At 42.9% G+C, this 18,553-nt stretch overlaps 1 protein-coding gene across 5 annotated transcripts in view; it reads right to left on the bottom strand.

The window, feature by feature from the left end:
- Positions 1-15,012, bottom strand: part of LOC129861118 (cyclin-dependent kinase 17-like) — an 86,884-nt gene extending 71,872 nt beyond the window's left edge. For all 5 annotated transcript variants that reach the window (XM_055932260.1, XM_055932261.1, XM_055932262.1 and 2 more), the window contains exon 1: positions 14,669-15,012. The gene's annotated coding sequence lies outside the window, so the exon portion shown is untranslated. The remainder of the gene's footprint in view (positions 1-14,668) is intronic.
- Between the last annotated feature and the right edge of the window lie 3,541 nt (positions 15,013-18,553).

The following is an 18,553-nucleotide window of genomic DNA, read 5'->3' as shown; positions in this document are numbered from 1 at the left end:
GATTAGCTGTTCAGCACTCATATGACCTGGGGGTAGAAGCTGTTAAGAAGCCTTTTGGATCTCGACTTGGCGCTCCGGTACCGCTTGCAATGCGGTAGCAGAGAGAACAGTCTATGACTAGGCTGGCTGGAGACATGACAATTTTTAGAGCCTTCCTCTGACACCGCCTGGTATAGAGGTCCTGGATGGCAGGAAGCTTGATCCCAGTGATGTACTGGGCCGTACGCACTACCCTCTGTAGCGCCTTGCGGTCGGTTGCCGAGCAGTTTCCATACCAGGTGTTGATGCAACCAGTCAGGATGCTCTCGATGGTAAAGCTGTAGAAACTTTTGAGGATCTGAGGACCCATGCCAAATCTTTTCAGTCACACTGGGGGTGTGCGCAGCCCTCCTTTTCTTATAGTCCACGATCAGCTCCTTTGTCTTGATCATGTTGAAGAAGAGGTTGTTGTCCTGGCAGTGACATCCTCCCTATAGGCTGTCTCATCGTTGTCGGTGATCAGGCCTACCACCGTTGTATCGTCGGCAACCTTAATGATGGTTTTGGAATCATGCTTGGCCATGGAGTCATGGGTGAACAGGGATTACAGGAGGGGACTAAGCACTCACCCCTGGAGGGCCCCCGCATTGAGGATCAGTGTGTTCTTGGGCACAGGGACTATGGTGGTCTGCTTGAAACATGTAGGTATTACAGACTCGGTCAAGGACAGGTTGAAACTGTCAGTGAACACACTTGCCAGTTGGTCAACGCATGCTCTGTGTACACGTCTTGGTAATCTTTCTGGCCCTGCAGCCTTGTGAATCTTGACCTGTTTATAGGTCTCACTCACATCGGCTACGGAGAGCGTGATCATAAGGTCAGCCGGGAACAGCTGGTGCTCTCATGCATGCTTCAGTGTTGCTTGCCTTGAAGCGCATAGAAGTCATTTAGCTCGTCTGATAGGCTCGTGTCACTGGGCAGCTATCGGCTGGGCTTCATTTTGTAGTCCATAATACTTTGCAAGCCCGACGAGCGTCAAAGCCAGTGTAGTAGGATTCAATCTTAGTCCTGTATTGATGCTTTGCCTGTTTGATGGTTCGTCAGAGGGCATAGAGGTTATCTTGTAAGCGTTCAGGTTAGTGTCCTGCTCCTTGTAAAAAGGCAGCTCTACTATTTAACTCAGTGCGGATGTTGCCTGTAATCCATGGCTTCTGGTTGGGGTATGTACATATGATCACTGTGGGGACGATGTAATCGATGCACTTATTGATGAAGCCGGTGACTGTTGTGGTATACTCCTCAATGCCATTGGATGAATCCCTGAACATGCTCCAGTCTGTGCTAACAAAACAGTCCTGTAGCTTAGCATCTGTGTCATCTGACCACTTCCATATTGAGCGAGTCACTGGTACTTCCTGCTTTAAAAAAAATTTGTGGGGGAGTGTTTACCCCCTTTTTCTCACCAATTTCGTGATATCCAATTACGGTCTTGTCTCATCGCTGCAACTCCCCAAAGGGCTCGGGAGAGGCGATGGTCGAGTGACGCGTTCTCCGAAACATGACCCGCCAAGCAGCACTTCTTAACACCCGGCCACTTAACCCGGAAGCCATCCGCACCAATGCGTCAGAGGAAACTCCGTTCAACTGACGACCGAAGTCAGCCTGCAGGCGCCTGGCCCGGCACTAGGAGTTGCTAGGGAGAGATGAACCAAGTAAAGCCCCCACTTGCTAAACACTCCCCTAACCCGGATGACGCTGGGCCAATTGTGCGTCGCACTATGGGACTCCAGGTCAAGGCCATTTGTGACACAGCCTGGGATCGAGTAAAGGTGGGGTTTTATGGCTGATCTTTTGCATGTCATCATCACAAACTTCACGTTCTTAAAAGGACAGTGCACAATTGTCAGTGTATCTCAATAGGAAGATAGGTTTCTACATTATAATAATCTATAATTTAGCCCAAACAACTACCTCTTTACCTACTGTATTTATTTATTTATTTATTTTGCTCCTTTGCACCCCATTATTTCTATCTCTACTTTTTTCTATCTCTACTATCTCTACTTTTTTTCTTTTTTTTACTTGCTATATTGTATTTACTTCGCCACCATGGCCTTTTTATATTTTTATTTATTTATATATATTTTTTGTTTGCCTTCACCTCCCTTATCTCACCTCACTTGCTCATATTGTATATAGACTTATTTTTCACTGTATTATTGACTGTATGTTTGTTTTACTCCATGTGTAACTATGTGTTGTTGTATGTGCCGAACTGCTTTGCTTTATCTTGGCCAGGTCGCAATTGTAAATGAGAACGTGTTCTCAATTTGCCTACCTGATTAAATAAAGGTGAAATAAAAAAGAAATTATAATAAAATAAAATAATGTAAAAGCACTAACATTCCACATGTTTTTTTATTTATTTCAATTACAGGTATTTGTATCAACATTATAGCTTTTTATAATTAACAAATGTCTTTACAGTGTTACATATGTGTTTTTACGGCACAATCAATCGATTTAAAAAATATATTTTATGTTGTGCTCCTAACTTTTTTAAATTGGGAACACAAGTGCTACAAATGAAAAATGTAAATATATATTTGTAATAATGACAATTTCAACAATTCTGAATGAACAATGAACACTTTTATTTTAACCTAACCAATAAAATTACAATTAAATCCATTATAATCCCACTTTCTAGCACAATAAATCTGAATACTTTTGCAAGATACTGTAAATACACACACATATATTAGGAATACATAAGCCCACAAATACACAAACAAAGCAACCCAACAAAGCCTGACTATATACAGAGGAGACCCCCTGTTGGCTCCATGGCAGCCGAGCCAGCTGTGCCATGGTATAAATGGCAGGGTAGCCTAGTGGTTATAGCGTTGGACTAGTAACCGGAAGGTTGCAAGTTCAAATCCCTGAGCTGACAAGGTACAAATCTGTCGTTGTGCCCCTGAACAGGCAGTTAACCCACTGTTCCTAGGCCGTCATTGAAAATAAGAATTTGTTCTTAACTGACTTGCCTAGTTAAATAAAGGTTAAAAAAAAAATAATAATAAAAATAAACACTACTCATTAACTACAGCATTCAACACAGCCAATCCATCCAACACAATCACTGGCTTGTGTGTGTGTGTGTGTGTGTGTGTGTGTGTGTGTGTGTGTGTGTGTGTGTGTGTGTGTGTGTGTGTGTGTGTGTGTGTGTGTGTGTTTGAGTCACTCAATCTGTATGTTATGTTTCTCTGTCTCTTGTTCCTGCCCCCCTCTCCTCTCTTTAGGCCTGAAGGGAGAGGCGACCATGGCTGAGTATTTCTGTCTCTGCTCCACTTCCCTGCCCCATAGGGCTCGGGACTCTCTCTCTCTCGGCACCCTGCTCTTTGTGTGTCCAACCTTAGACGTTTCAACAAAAGCCATTCATCCTTTCAGTCTGTCTTTCAGCGCTATAGAGGCACATGGATATCTCACAGTGACGTATTCACACACAATGCTATATCAAAATCTGGATCTTGAAACTTACTCAGTAAGACAAACCTTGTGCTATGAATGTGAATTTGCAATAATGTAACTCTATGCAACAAAAAAAACATGATGAACTTGACACTAATTCATACACACTCTCTCACAGCAAGAGGAGAATGTTGTATTGTCTGCCCATTGAGACTCCCGGAGAGAGAGAGACAAGGAAAGGGGGAGAAAGAGGTTTTAATTTCAGTCCATCCAACTCTGAATTATCTGCAGTGAATAAATCCCGACCTTATTTGCATGTTTCCCAGAGTCCATAAGGAGATAAGCATACGATTGGCTGATTGGATAAATTTCCTATGTGAACTCTGTGACCTATCGTCATCCAGGAATTAGGAGAAGAAAGCGATTTTGGGTACACATGCTAATGCAAACACACACACAATAATGAATGGTTTCACCAGGCTGGTCTTATCCCTGTCGAATTACCATGAGCAGTAATGCCATGTGAATATCATTAACCATTGGAAGAGGAAAACACACCCTTTTCCGGGGGGTTGCATATGGGGAACTGTTTGAGTGTTACAAGCCCCTGGTCTAATAGGATGCTACCTCACCAGCCTGTGTAGTTTTAACACCGTCCATCTCTGCAATTTCAGACAGAAAACTCAAAGCTGTGTTCCAAACAACACAACCCTGTTTAATTACTTTTTAACAAAAACCTTTGGACATATTAAAAGTCCCGTGTTCACATACCCTGTACTCATTCTTATCTTTAGCTAATATGTTATGTAAACCATTCTCAGATTCTAGATGCTGACCAGTCTATATAGCTGCTCGACTTTGCCAGATAAGGTCTGTGCTTCCTGCTATGACATCATCTCTCCCAGATGGACTTGGTACCAGGAAGCATTTGGCAGAAGTGTGCCAGAAAATGTGGGCTATGACATGTTCTGCTGCTGACCCCACATGACTCAGGTTATCCAACACACTGGCCGTATCCGACCGCTTCAAAACCGTGATGTATTATGGGTAAACTGTGACTGACTGATAGATCTACAAATAATATTGTGTAGTTATTTATGATGCAAGGTAATTGTAGATAAGTCAGTCTCAACTCGTCTTTGAAGTCGGCTTGTAAGTTTGAACGCGCCCATTGACTCACAACAGAGGCCTAGCAGTCACAGTCACAGAGTTTGGCCCTGTGAGCATTACACTCAATACATGGAATAGACCTACCTTGTGTTACGTAGTACACTTACCAACGTAAATGTTGCTTTCCAACTAAATGCAAAGATGTGAGTAAAAGTGATCATTTCTACACAATGGCATGTACCTACTACGCTAACGTGTAATTACATAGATTATTCAAATGATAGTTACACTGGTCGGTATAAGGTCTACCGACTGGTTAGTATAAGGCCTACTGTCTGGTTAAGCCTACTGACTGGTCGGTATAAGGCCTACTGACTGGTTAGTATAAGGCCTACTCACAGGTTAGTATAAGGCCTACTGACTGGTTGGTATCAGGCCTACTGACTGGTTAGTATAAGGCCTACTCACAGGTTAGTATAAGGCCTACTGACTGGTTGGTATAAGGCCTACTGACTGGTTGGTATAAGGCCTACTCACAGGTTAGTATAAGGCCTACTGACTGGTTGGTATAAGGCCTACTGACAGGTTGGTATAAGGCCTACTGACTGGTTGGTATAAGGCCTACTCACAGGTTAGTATAAGGTCTACTCACTCGTTGGTATTAGACCTAATCACAGGTTAGATTAAGGCCTACTCACAGGTTCGTATAAGGCCTACTCACAGGTTAGTATAAGGCCTACTCACTGGTTGGTATAAGGCCTACTCACTGGTTGGTATAAGGCCTACTCACAGGTTAGTATAAGGTCTACTCACTGGTTGGTATAAGGCCTACTCACAGGTTAGTATAAGGTCTAAGCACAGGTTAGTATAAGGTCTACTCACTGGTTGGTATAAGGCCTACTCACAGGTTGGTATAAGGCCTACTCACAGGTTAGTATAAGGCCTACTCACAGGTTAGTATAAGGCCTACTGACTGGTTTTTATAATGCCTACTCACAGGTTAGCATAAGGTCCACTCACTGGTTGGTATAAGGCCTACTCACAGGTTAGTATAAGGCCTACTGACTGGTTTTTATAATGCCTACTCACAGGTTGGTATAAGGTCTACTCACAGGTTAGTATAAGGCCTACTCACAGGTTAGCATAAGGTCCACTCACTGGTTGGTATTAGGCCTAATCACAGGTTAGTATAAGGCCTACTGACTGGTTTTTATAATGCCTACTCACTGGTTAGTATAAGGTCTACTCACTGGTTGGTATAAGGCCTACTGACTGGTTGGTATAAGGCCTACTGACTGGTTGGTATCAGGCCTACTGACTTGTTCTGTATAAGGCCTACTGACTGGTTGGTATAAGGCCTACTGACTGGTTAGTATAAGGCCTACTCACAGGTTAGTATAAGGCCTACTCACATGTAAGTATAAGGTCTACTCACTGGTTGGTATAAGGCCTACTCACAGGTTGGTATAAGGTCTACTCACAGGTTAGTATAAGGCCTACTCACAGGTTAGTATAAGGTCTACTCACAGGTTAGTATAAGGCCTACTCACTGGTTGGTATAAGGCCTACTCACAGGTTAGTATAAGGTCTACTCACTGGTTGGTATAAGGCCTACTCACAGGTTAGTATAAGGTCTACTCACTGGTTGGTATAAGGCCTACTCACAGGTTAGTATAAGGTCTAAGCACAGGTTAGTATAAGGTCTACTCACTGGTTGGTATAAGGCCTACTCACAGGTTGGTATAAGGCCTACTCACAGGTTAGTATAAGGCCTACTCACAGGTTAGTATAAGGCCTACTCACTGGTTGGTATAAGGCCTACTCACAGGTTAGTATAAGGCCTACTGACTGGTTGGTATAAGGCCTACTGACTGGTTGGTATAAGGCCTACTGACTGGTTGGTATAAGGTCTACTCACTGGTTGGTATAAGGCCTACTCACTGGTTGGTATAAGGCCTACTCACAGGTTGGTATAAGGCCTACTGACTGGTTAGGCCTACTGACTGGTTGGTATAAGGTCTACTCACTGGTTGGTATAAGGCCTACTCACTGGTTGGTATAAGGCCTACTCACAGGTTAGTATAAGGCCTACTCACTGGTTGGTATAAGGCCTACTCACAGGTTAGTATAAGGCCTACTCACTGGTTGGTATAAGGCCTACTGACAGGCATACATTTCCCTAGAGTGAAGCCACTTCATACACACTTATGTTCAAGAGGTATTGATTACGATTCTAAAATCACTGAGTACAACCCTACAGACAGAGAGAGAAGAGAGGGTCTATAGAGAGAAGAGAGGGGCTGTAGAGAGAAGTACTTGAATCAGTTATAGAACCCATTATGGTTGTGAGGTCGGGGGTCCGCTCACCAACCAAGAATCCACAAAATGGGACAAACACCAAATTGAGACTCTGCATGCAGAATTCTGCAAAAATATCAGCTGTGTACAACATAAAACACTAAATAATGCATGCAGAGCAGAATTAGGCCAATACCCGCTAATTATCAAAATCCTTAAATTCTACAACAACCAAAAAGGAAGCAATTCCCAAACCTTCCCTAACAAAGCCATCACCTACAGAGAAATTAACCTGGAGAAGAGTCCCCTAAGCAAGCTGGTCTTGGGGCTCTGTTCACAAACACAAACACACCCCACAGAGCCCCAGGACAGCAACACAATTAGACCCAACCAAATCAAGAGAAATACATTGGAAAGAATTTACAAAAAAAAAACAGAGCAAACTAGAATGCTATTTGGCCCTAAACAGAGAGTACAAAGTGGCAGAATACCTGACCACTGTGACTGACCCAAACCCAAGGAAAGCTTTGACTATGTGCAGACTCAGTGAGCATAGCCTTGCTATTGAGAAAGGCCACTGTAGGCAGACCTGGCTCTCAAGAGAAGACAGGCTATGTGCACACTGCCCACAAAATGAGGTGGAAACTGAGCTGCATTTCTTAACCTCCTGCCAAATGTATGACCATATTAGAGACACATATTTCCCTCAGATTACACAGATCCACAAATAATTTGAAAACTCCCATATCTATTGGGTGAAATACCACAGTGTGCCATCACAGCAGCAAGATTTGTGACCTGTTGCCACAAGAAAAAAGCAACCAGTGAAGAACAAACACCATTGTAAATACAACCCATATTTATGGTTATTTATTTTCCCTTTTGTACTTTAACCATTTGCACATCGTTACAACACTATATATATACATAATATGACATTTGTTATCTCTTTATTCTTTTGGAACTTTAGTGAGTGTAATGTTTACTGTTCATTTTAATGTTTATTTTATTTTTGTATATTATCTACTTCACTTGCTTTGGCAGTGTTAACATATGTTTCCCATCCCAATAAAGCCCCTTGAATTGAATTGAGAAGAGGGGGGCTATAGAGAGAAGAGGGGGGCTATAGAGAGAAGAGGGGGGCTATAGCGCGACGAGGGGGGCTATAGAGAGAAGGCAAAAAAGACATGAAGAGAAAGAAGGAATAGACGGAGGCATAGACAGACAGATTCTCTTCTGGGGTTCAGTCAGTCCCAGTCTGACTCGGTGTGTGTGTGTGTGTGTGTGTGTGTGTGTGTGTGTGTGTGTGTGTGTGTGTGTGTGTGTGTGTGTGTGTGTGTGTGTGTGTGTGTGTGTGTGTGTGTGTGTGTGTGTGTGTGTGTGTGTGTGTGTGTGTGTGTGTGTGTGTGCGTGTTAGCGTTGATGTAAGGGGTCACTCCTAGTTCTAGATCAGTCACTCCTGGGGAGGAGAGGAACACATCTGATTTATTCAACTCCCTAACACAGTTTTAGGGTTGCTAGGTTACGGGCAGGGAGCGCAGAGGTGGCAGAGAGAGGAGAGGAAGGACTTGAGAATTCACTGTTCTCATTCCGGAACCCCTCCCCGAGTCACATTATCCATCTCTCCTCTGCCTGATTCTCTCTCTCTCTGTTTCTCTCTCTCACTCTGTCTCATTCTGTCTCTCTCTCTCTCCTCTGCCTGGCACTCAAGCTGGCAGAGACTACTGCGGTGCTAAGCAAGAGCCGAGGACTCGACTGCCAACCACCCGCTACCAGCCCACTCACACACACACACACACACACACACACACACACACACACACACACACACACACACACACACACACACACACACACACACACACACACACACACACACACACACACACACACACACACACACACACACACAATCACAGACACATTACCAACAGACACACACCTACTTTACATCAGGGACAGCCAAGACCCAAGGCCCAGAACCACTGGCATACAGACTCCAGACTGACTATCAGTCACCAGCAGACTATAGTTGCCAGACAGACAGACAGACAGACCACCAACAGGCCAATAAGAGCCAGGCCAAGAGAAAGCACACAGAGACAGACCAGCACCAAGAACCCAGACTAGACCCAAGTGCCAGAGCCAGGCATCAGAACCAGACACACCATCCACAGGTCAATAATAGTCAGAGGAGTCATAACAGAACTGGAGGCTCACCAGACTGGCTAGACCAAACAAGCAGAGTTCAGCTACCCAGCCCTACAGACACCAGCTCTCAGCTGCCTGTATCAGACACCAGATTCTCTCTCTGGGATCAGGAACCAGATATGTGTAACTAAACATACATAGAGGAAGACACGCTTTCCACTGTCCAATACTGCATGTTCTATCTCTCCTTCTCTAACATACACACGGGCGATTATGGATGTTACATTTGCAGGGATGTTATATTCTCACTGAATTTACAAACAAAATACAAATGAAACGTCTGATGAGTGTGTCTATAGTACACCTTGGGGGGAGTGTATACCCAAGAGGACTTCCAAATATTAGCATGCTGGTGAAATAAAGCAAAAAATAATAGAGTTTTGGGTGTTACATTTCTTCAACTCCCTAACACAGTTTTGGGGTTGCTAGGTTACAGCCAGGTAGCCGCAGAGGTGGCAGAGAGAGAGAGAGGATGGACTTGAGTTCACTGTTCTCATTCCGGAACCCCTCCCTGAGTCACACTATCCATCCCTCCTCAAAATCCATCACATCCTACGACCAGTATGGATGTTACGAATATCCTAACGCTGACTAAGGATACTGACAATGAAAAGAGAGAAGCCAATTACAGACCTTATAAAACCTTGATGAAAGTTAGCTTCACAAAGAATGTTTCAAGATGATCCGATGTAAGGTGCATGTTTAACAAAAGAAAATCCTAAAAAAATGTATGATGTACATTGTATGTACCAATCACCCCCCCCCCCCCTATCTTAACAAGACTGAAGTACTAGCAAACAAAACTCATCAATTTGTTATGTATTGCTTCATTAAGATCTCATCTTCATAACTAACTGGAGGACAGCTGTGAGTGGAGAAACCACTTATGTCAGCTCTTTCAAAAAGCCATCAACTATGACTGACTGAAATATTGTTTTTTGACTTGGCCTCTTACTCTGAAATGGGCGAAAGTCATGCAATTTTCTTAGTTAAATGTCAAATGAAGCCTGAACTCCAACATATAGACAATATATAGACAAAGAATTATGAACGTGGTTTAATTTGGGCATGCTCAGGTTGACTTTTCCATGGAATCGCCCACATGCAGCCATAAACAAATGTATACACACCCCCACACGCTCACACAGTAGCAGAGCAGAGCCATGTGTTTACATACAGTTGAAGTTGGAAGTTTACATACAGTTTAGCCAAATACATTTAAACTCAGTTCAAAACACAATTCCTGACATGTAATCATAGTAAAAATTCCCTGTCTTAGGCCAGTTAGGATCACCACTTTATTTTAAGAATGTGAAATGTCAGAATAATAGTAGAGAGTGATTTATTTCAGCTTTTATTTCTTTCATCACATTCCCAGTGGGTCAGAAGTTTACATACACTCAATTAGTATTTAGTAGCATTGCCATTCAATTGTTTAATTTGGGTCAAACGTTTCGGGTAGCCTTCCACAAGCTTCCCACAATAAGTTGGGTGAATTTTGGCCCATTCCTCCTGACAGAGCTGGAGTAAACTAAGTCAGGTTTGTAGGCCTCCTTGCTCGCACACACTTTTTCAGTTCTGCCCACAAATTTTTTATAGAATTGAGGTCAGGGCTTTGTGATGGCCACTCCAATACCTTGACTTTGTTGTCCTTAAGCCATATGGCCACAACTTTGGAAGTATGCTTGGGGTCATTGTTCATTTGGAAGACCCATTTGCGACCAAGCTTTAACTTCCTGACTGATGTCTTGAGATGTTGCTTCAAAATATCCACAGAATTTTCCTTTCCTCATGATGCCATCTATTTTGTGAAGTGCACCAGTTCCTCCTGCGGCAAAGCATCCCCACAACATGATGCTGCCACACCCGTGCTTCACGGTTGGGATGGTGTTCTTCGGCTTGCAAGCCTCGCCCTTTTGACTCCAAACATTACAATGGTCATTATGGCCAAATAGTTATATTTTTCTTTCATCAGACCACAGGACATTTCTCCTAAAAGTACGATCTTTGTCCCCATGTGCAGCTGCAAACCGTAGTCTGGCTTTTTTTATGGCGGTTTTGGAGCCGTGGCTTCTTCCTTGCTGAGCGGCCTTTCAGGTTATGTTGATATTGGACTTGTTTTACTGTGGATATTGATACTTTTGTACCTGTTTCCTCCAGCATCTTAACAAGGTCCTTTGCTGTTGTTCTGGGATTGATTTGCACTTTTCGCACCAAAGTACGTTCATCTCTAGGAGACAAAACGCGTCTCCTTAATGAGCGGTATGATGGCTGTGTGGTCCCATGGTGTTTATACTTGCGTACTATTGCTTGTACAGATGAACGTGGTACCTTCAGGCGTTTGGAAATTGCTCCCAAGGATGAACCAGACTTGTGGAGGTCTGCAATTTTTTTTCTGGGGTCTTGGCTGGTTTCCTTTGATTTTCCCATGATAGACCTTATACTAACAAGGTAGACCTTGAAACACATCCACAGATACACCTCCAAGCTTCTAAAGCCATGACATCATTTTCTGTAATGTTCCAAGCTGTTTCAAGGCACAGTCAACTTAGTGTATGTAAACTTCTGACCCACTGGAATTGTGATACAGTGAATTATAAGTGAAATAATCTGTTTGTAAACAATTGCTGTAAAAATGACTTGTGTCATGCACAAAGGAGATGTCCTAACCGACTTGCCAAAACTATAGTTTGTTAACAAGAAATTTGTGGAGTGGTTGAAAAACGAGTTGAATGACTCCAACCTAAGTGTATGTAAACTTCTGACTTCAACTGTACATATGGCTTTGTGGCAAAGGGGAAATGGGCACTCAGTGCCACTCAGAGTCCTGCTTGGAGCAGCAGTCTGACTGAGGATGCATGAGTAACGAGTAAACAAGTCTGCCCCACTACAGAATCCATTTTCCTGGCCTTTCCTTCCAAACAATAACACACATACATATGCACACAGCAACACTCACACACATGCATGCTGAGATACACACACATACACACAGAGATACACATGCACAGAGATGTACACACACTGACATACACACACGCACACAATAGTGATAACATGCAAGGAAGCCCACTCTCTTTATTAGGTATCTGGGCTCCTCCTCTGTTTCTTTCCTCTCCTCCTTCTTAATCTGCACATCTTCCCAGGGAAAGAGGATAGCGGGAGGAGAAAATAGGATAGAGGAAGAAAAATAGGATAGAGGGAGGAAAATAGGAGAGAGAGAGGAAAGAGGAGAGAGAAAAGGGTGGAGAGACAGAGGAAAAGAGTACAAAAATACAAAAACAGACATGTATGGGATAGAGGAAAGAAAGTGAGCAGGGGAGAGATAAATGATGTGTATAGAGAGAGAGAGAGAGAGAGAGAGAGAGAGAGAGAGAGAGAGAGAGAGAGAATGAGAGAGAGAGAGAGGAAGAGAGGGAGGGAGAGAGAGAATGAGAGAGAGAGAGAGAGAGAGAGAGAGAATGAGAGAGAGAGAATGAGAGAGAGAGAGAGGAAGAGAGAGAGAGAGAGAGAGAGAGAGATAGAGAGAGAGAGAGAGAGAGAGTGAGTGAGTGAGAGAATGAGAGAGAGAATGAGAGAGAGAGGGAGAGAGAGAATGAGAGAGAATGAGAGAGAGAGAGAGAGAGAGAGAGAGAGAGAGAGAGAGAGAGAGAGAGAGAGAGAGGAAGAGAGAGAGAGAGAATGAGAGAGAGGGAGAGAGAGAGAGCGAGAGGGAGAATGAGAGAGAGAGAATGAGAGAGAGAGAGAGAGACAGAGAGACAGAGAGAGAGGAAGAGAGAGAGAGAGAGAGAGAGAGAGAGAGAGAGAGAGAGAGCGAGAGAGAGGGGGGGTCAAAGAGAGTACACAGAAAGAAACACCACATTAATTCCTTCTATATCCCTTAAAATTGACCACAGCTGGGCCACAGTGGAAGACCAGTGGACCCATTAGAAGACTAAGGCTCTATGGACACTGTCTTAGCCATTAAACTTATAAGCCATAGGCTATTGTAGCCTACCTACTGTTTCATAACTGGTTTATAAGTAGCCAGACAATTAGACACTTAAACTGCCTGGACAAAACAGTCTTTGTCATTGTTTTTCTTCTGAATGAGAAATCGAAAAGATGTCACGCTCTGTTTCAACATGAGTGAGATAGGAATAGAATTCATGCCACCAATCAATAGAGTTCATGCAGTCGACTCTGGACAATAGAGGTGGTGAATATGGCGAAAAACGCAGAAATATTTGCATGTGATGAACTCCCCCCAGTCGTGAGAAACCCGAAATTGAATAGATGATGTCATTCGAAAGGCAGAATCTCTGTGACCAGAATCAACACTACACAGTGGACTGGACTGTGAAAGCAGGTTGAATATCGGCTACCCACTCTTAAACACCTGGCTGCATCAACAAAAACAACCTCGCAGGCTTTGTCCCTGTAATTACTTTAAGTTATTGATGGAAACTAGTGCGCCGGCAATTCTGCTTGAATCATGAACCAACAGTTTCCTTGCAACATAAAACAAATGCGCATCTTCTCTGACATGTAAAAAGGCCTGGGAAGCTCATAACCGCAGATATGTTATGCGGCTCACCAAGAACATACCGTATGTCCGGTGCACTTCTTCACTGGCTATAACGCCGTTATTAACCTCGATGGCAACGATCGCTGCGTATTATTTCTAACCCGGACATCCATTGACAGCCCCATCAATAATTAATCGGTAAATGATACTCCCACCACGGACGGTTTACCGGATCGTGAAGACAAAATATAGACATCAATATCAAGATTGTTTTATAGTATTACCAAATTGCCATTATCTTAATTATGTTTTTGTTTTATATGTTTTCTGAAATGCATGCATGGTGCAACAAACAACACTGTCCCATTCGCGGACTGCCCATGTAGACACTTCAGGCATCTATCTCTATGGCAGAGATCAGGCCAAGACTAGATTTCAGCACAATTAGCTATAGTAGGCTAGTGAACTGGCTCTCTGGGATAACGCAATGATCGAAATATTGAGTTAAAGCGCGATTCTCGGAACCCCGGCCTTTCCCTTTCACTCCGTCCCTCTCCTCGTGTTTTCCTGGAACAGAGCATCCGGGAGGGTAGAGTATGACAGGGCATACAAAAGTTAGAGAGAACAGTAATCGAGATATGTGGAAGGTATGCACAAAATACAATTTGATTTTGACCATTGGTTGATCTTTCCTGTGATGTTTTTGGCTTAACCTACATGTGTATAGAACACTGTTGGTGTAGATAGGTGAATAGCCCGCATAGCATGACCTGCTTTGTTGACTAGGTTATGGCTAGTGATGGTAGGCTGTCTGAGGCTGCTGGTTAGGCTAACTTTCCTAGTAGCCTTTGTCAAAACACAATTAAATACAGAATCAACACCTTACGCGACTAAGCAGGCAAATCAGATGAATTCATATCATCCTACTGCTAGACGCCACTGTAAAACTGCAATCTCAATAGGTTCATAGCCCACGATTCGCACTAAACCGTCATGGTTAGCGTCTGAGCTGAACTTCAACTAACAAAACTCAGCCACAAAATAATAACGTCAGTCACAGACATGGAAAAGCAACATTGTAACAATACGAACCTGAAAAGATCCGAATGGGCGAGACTCAGTCCTGTAGATAGGGCAATCCCAACGATTGTACGCTATCCACTGCGACAAGTTTGTGCAGCTACCGCGGTAGCCTACGTGGTGGCAAGTGAAGGAGGTGGCTATGGAATACCTATAGGCCTATTTAATCACTAATTATTATTTAGACTATGTAAGAATATGTTCTACGGCTCTATTCGACCAGTGACTTTAAGATGGCTACACTATGGGTTTGTCTATTTGGCGCTGACAATAACACGGTCCCAGTCCATTATCAGCCATATCGCCAGGATCCCAAGTGGTAGTGGTGGCGTGATCCCGGAAAACACCGCAAAGGGTGTGTGTGGGGGGGGGGGGGGGATAAAGTTCGGAGAGCAAGACACAAGGGAAATGACCTTATTATTTTAGGCAGGTTTGATCCGAATGTGCACCCCTTATATCTTCCTGGTATTATTTTTCTTCTGCATAAATGATTATCTGCAATTTATGGTAATTTAATCATAAATTAATATTCAAATCACTTGCTTATTCATAATTATCCAGACAAAAGGGAATACCTTAAGTGCCACAGGCATGTGGTCCTTATTTCTGCATTTTGCATAGGCCTATAATGATAGCTAGCATATGTCTAATAAGCATAATAGCTGCCTATAGAAAAATGAAGAGCGAGACGATAGATTAGAAGATATCTAGGCCACCACTTGTCCTGAATAATTATGGGGGATGTATAGATAATGGGCATCTGACTAAAGCGAGTGATACAGGGTATGTGTGGGCTATAGCCACTTTGATTTTGATTGGAGCGGAGATGTAGTTCTGGACGGTTAGTCGGCATAGCGCTCGAAATTACGCACAGCGCGAGTAAAATGGAACAGTTTTCAGGCCTGTTCAGACTAAGGGTGTTTTCACACTTGGTCCCTTTCAGATAATTTTTGTGAACTCAGTGCAGTTCGAATATTTTTTTGTGCAGTGTGAACACTCCAAAGGAACTCAGACCCTTCAAACGAGCCTGAGTTCGGTTAGCTTGAATTCTGAGTTCCCGTTCCCTTTTTTAGGGCAATGTGAACGCAAAGTTGCCAAGGTTCGCATGTCATTATTCCCGAACGACGCACTAGACTACTGCAACACCGTTTCCCTTGCCATAAACCCTCACATACAGTTAAAGTCGGAAGTTTACAAACACTTAGGTTGGAGTCATGAAAAATCGTTTTTCAACCACTCCACAAATTTCTTGTTAACAAACTATAGTTTTGGCAAGTCGGTTAGGACATCTACTTTGTGCATGACACAAGTCATTTTTACAGCAATTTTTTACAAACAGATTATTTCACTTATAATTCACTGTATCACAATTCCAGTGGGTCAGAAGTTTACATACACTAAGTTGACTGTGCCTCTAAACAGCTTGGAAAATTCCAGAAAATTATGTCATGGCTTTAGAAGCTTCTGATAGGCTAATTGACATAATCTGAGTCAATTGGAGGTGGACCTGTGGATGTGTTTCAATGTCTACCTTCAAACTCAGTGCCCCTTTGCTTGACATCATGGGAAAATCAAAAGAAATCAGCCAAGACCTCAGAAAAAAAGTAGACCTCCACAAGTCTGGTTCATCCTTGGGATAATTTCAAAACGCCTGAAGGTACCACGTTCATCTGTACAAGCAATAGTACGCAAGTATAAACACCATGGGACCAGCCGTCATACCTCTCGGGAAAGAGACGCGTTCTGTCTCCTAGAAATGAACGTACTTTGGTGCGAAAAGTGCAAATCAATCCAGGAACAACAGCAAAGGACCTTGTGAAGATGCTGGAGGAAACGGGTACAAAAGTATCAAAATCCACAGTAAAACGAGTCCTATATCAACATAACATGAAAGGCCACTCAGCAAGGAAGAAGCCACTGCTCCAAAACCTCCATAAAAAAAACAGACTACGGTTTGCAGCTGCACATGGGGACAAAGATCGTACTTTTTGGAGAAATGTCCTTTGGTCTGATGAAACAAAAATAGAACTGTTTGGCCATAATGACCATTGTTGTGTTTGGAGGCAAAAGGGCGAGGCTTGCAAGCAGAAGAACACCATCCCAACCGTGAAGGGGGGTGGCAGCATCATGTTGTGGGGATGCTTTGACGCAGGAGGAACTGGTGCACTTCACAAAATAGATGGCATCATGAGAAGGAAAATTATGTGGATATATTGAAGCAACATCTCAAGACATCAGTCAGGAAGTTAAAGCTTGGTTGCAAATGGGTCTTCCAAATGGACAATGACCCCAAGCATACTTCCAACGTTGTGTCAAAATGGCTTAAAGTCAAAGTATTGGAGTGGCCATCACAAAGCCCTGACCTCAATCCTATAGAAAATCTGTGGGCAGAACTGAAAAAGCGTGTGCGAGCAAGGAGGCCTATAAACCTGACTCAGTTACACCAGCTCTGTCAGGGGGAACTGGGAATGTGAGGAAAGAAATAAAAGCTGAAATAAATCACTCTCTACCATTATTCTGACATTTCACATTCTGAAATAAAGTGGTGATTCTAACTGACCTAAGACAAGGAATTTTTACTAGGATTACATGTCAGGAATTGTGAAAAACTGAGTTTAAATGTATTTGGCTAAGGTGTATGTAAACTTCCGACCTCAACTGTAGGTGCCGAACAAAAACCGAAAAAGATGATGATGTGCATGTTGGCGTGAAAAAAAATGTGTGCTGTTTTTGGATATTGATTCGAAATTGTCAAGGTTCCACAGAAATTTCAAAATGTGTTGAGTTTTTAGTTCAGATTATTGGATTTTAATTTGTGATCATAAACTGTTTATTGACTGTGGGATTTGAATAGTGTGAGAGGACAACCTATTTGGTGAGAATCACAACATAGGGTACAAAATTGATTCTAGCTCTCAAAGGGCCAGTAGCCTACCTTGGGTGTACAATTTTCAACTACAGCATTATTTATTCTGAAGTTATTCTTCTGCTATTTATTCTGTTAGCAATCAAATGTACATGTTAATAGTATACTATATATACTAAAGTATGTGGACACCCCTTCAAATTAGTGGATTTGGCTATTTCAGCCACAACCGTTGCTGACAGGTGTAAAAAATTGAGCGCACAGCCATGCAATCTCCATAGACAAACATTGACAGTAGAATGGCCTTACTGAAGAGCTCAGTGACTTTCAACATAGCACCATGATAGGATGCCACCTTTCCAAGAAATCATTTTGTCAAATGTCTACCCTGGTCAACTGTTAGTGCTGTTATTGTGGAGTGGAAACATATAGGAGCAACAACGACTCAGCCGTGAATTGGTAGGCCACACAAGCTCACAGAATGGGACCCCCGAGTGCTGAAGCACGTAGTGCGTAAAAATCGTCTGTCCTCGGGTTGCAACCCTCACTACCGAGTTCCAAGGGTTTGCTGAGCAGCCGCACACAAGCCTAAGATCACCATGTGCAATGCCAAGCGTCGTCTGGAATGGTGTAAAACAGTAAAGGGGCGGGGGAGTCCACATACTTTTGGTCATGTAGTGTATATTCTGATCACAATTATTATGTCTCATATTTTAATTAAATGCTATCTATTAGCTTCCAAAATGTAAGTAGGTATATCTAGCTGCCGGATAACACATACTGATTGAATGGCGTGTCCTGTACTTTGTAAAAACCCAGAGTGCATGTTGGAAAAAGCTCTTGGTTCCTTTCTAAACATAACAATGTGAATGCAAAGAGGACTCGGACCATAAAATAGGTGAAGTGAACTGGCAAAAGAGTTGAGTCCTCATTCAAAGGCAGTGACAGTGTGAGTACAAAGAGAACTTAGTTATTTAGCTTTTTTTTTACCCCAGAGTTCACTTTAAAGAGGACTGAGATGGGTTCTTTTA

This window comes from Salvelinus fontinalis, chromosome 8 (genome assembly GCF_029448725.1).
Source record: "Salvelinus fontinalis isolate EN_2023a chromosome 8, ASM2944872v1, whole genome shotgun sequence".
Classification (NCBI taxonomy): Eukaryota; Metazoa; Chordata; class Actinopteri; order Salmoniformes; family Salmonidae; genus Salvelinus; species Salvelinus fontinalis.
Note: the sequence above shows the minus strand (reverse complement) of the source record. Positions and strands in the feature narration are given on the sequence as shown.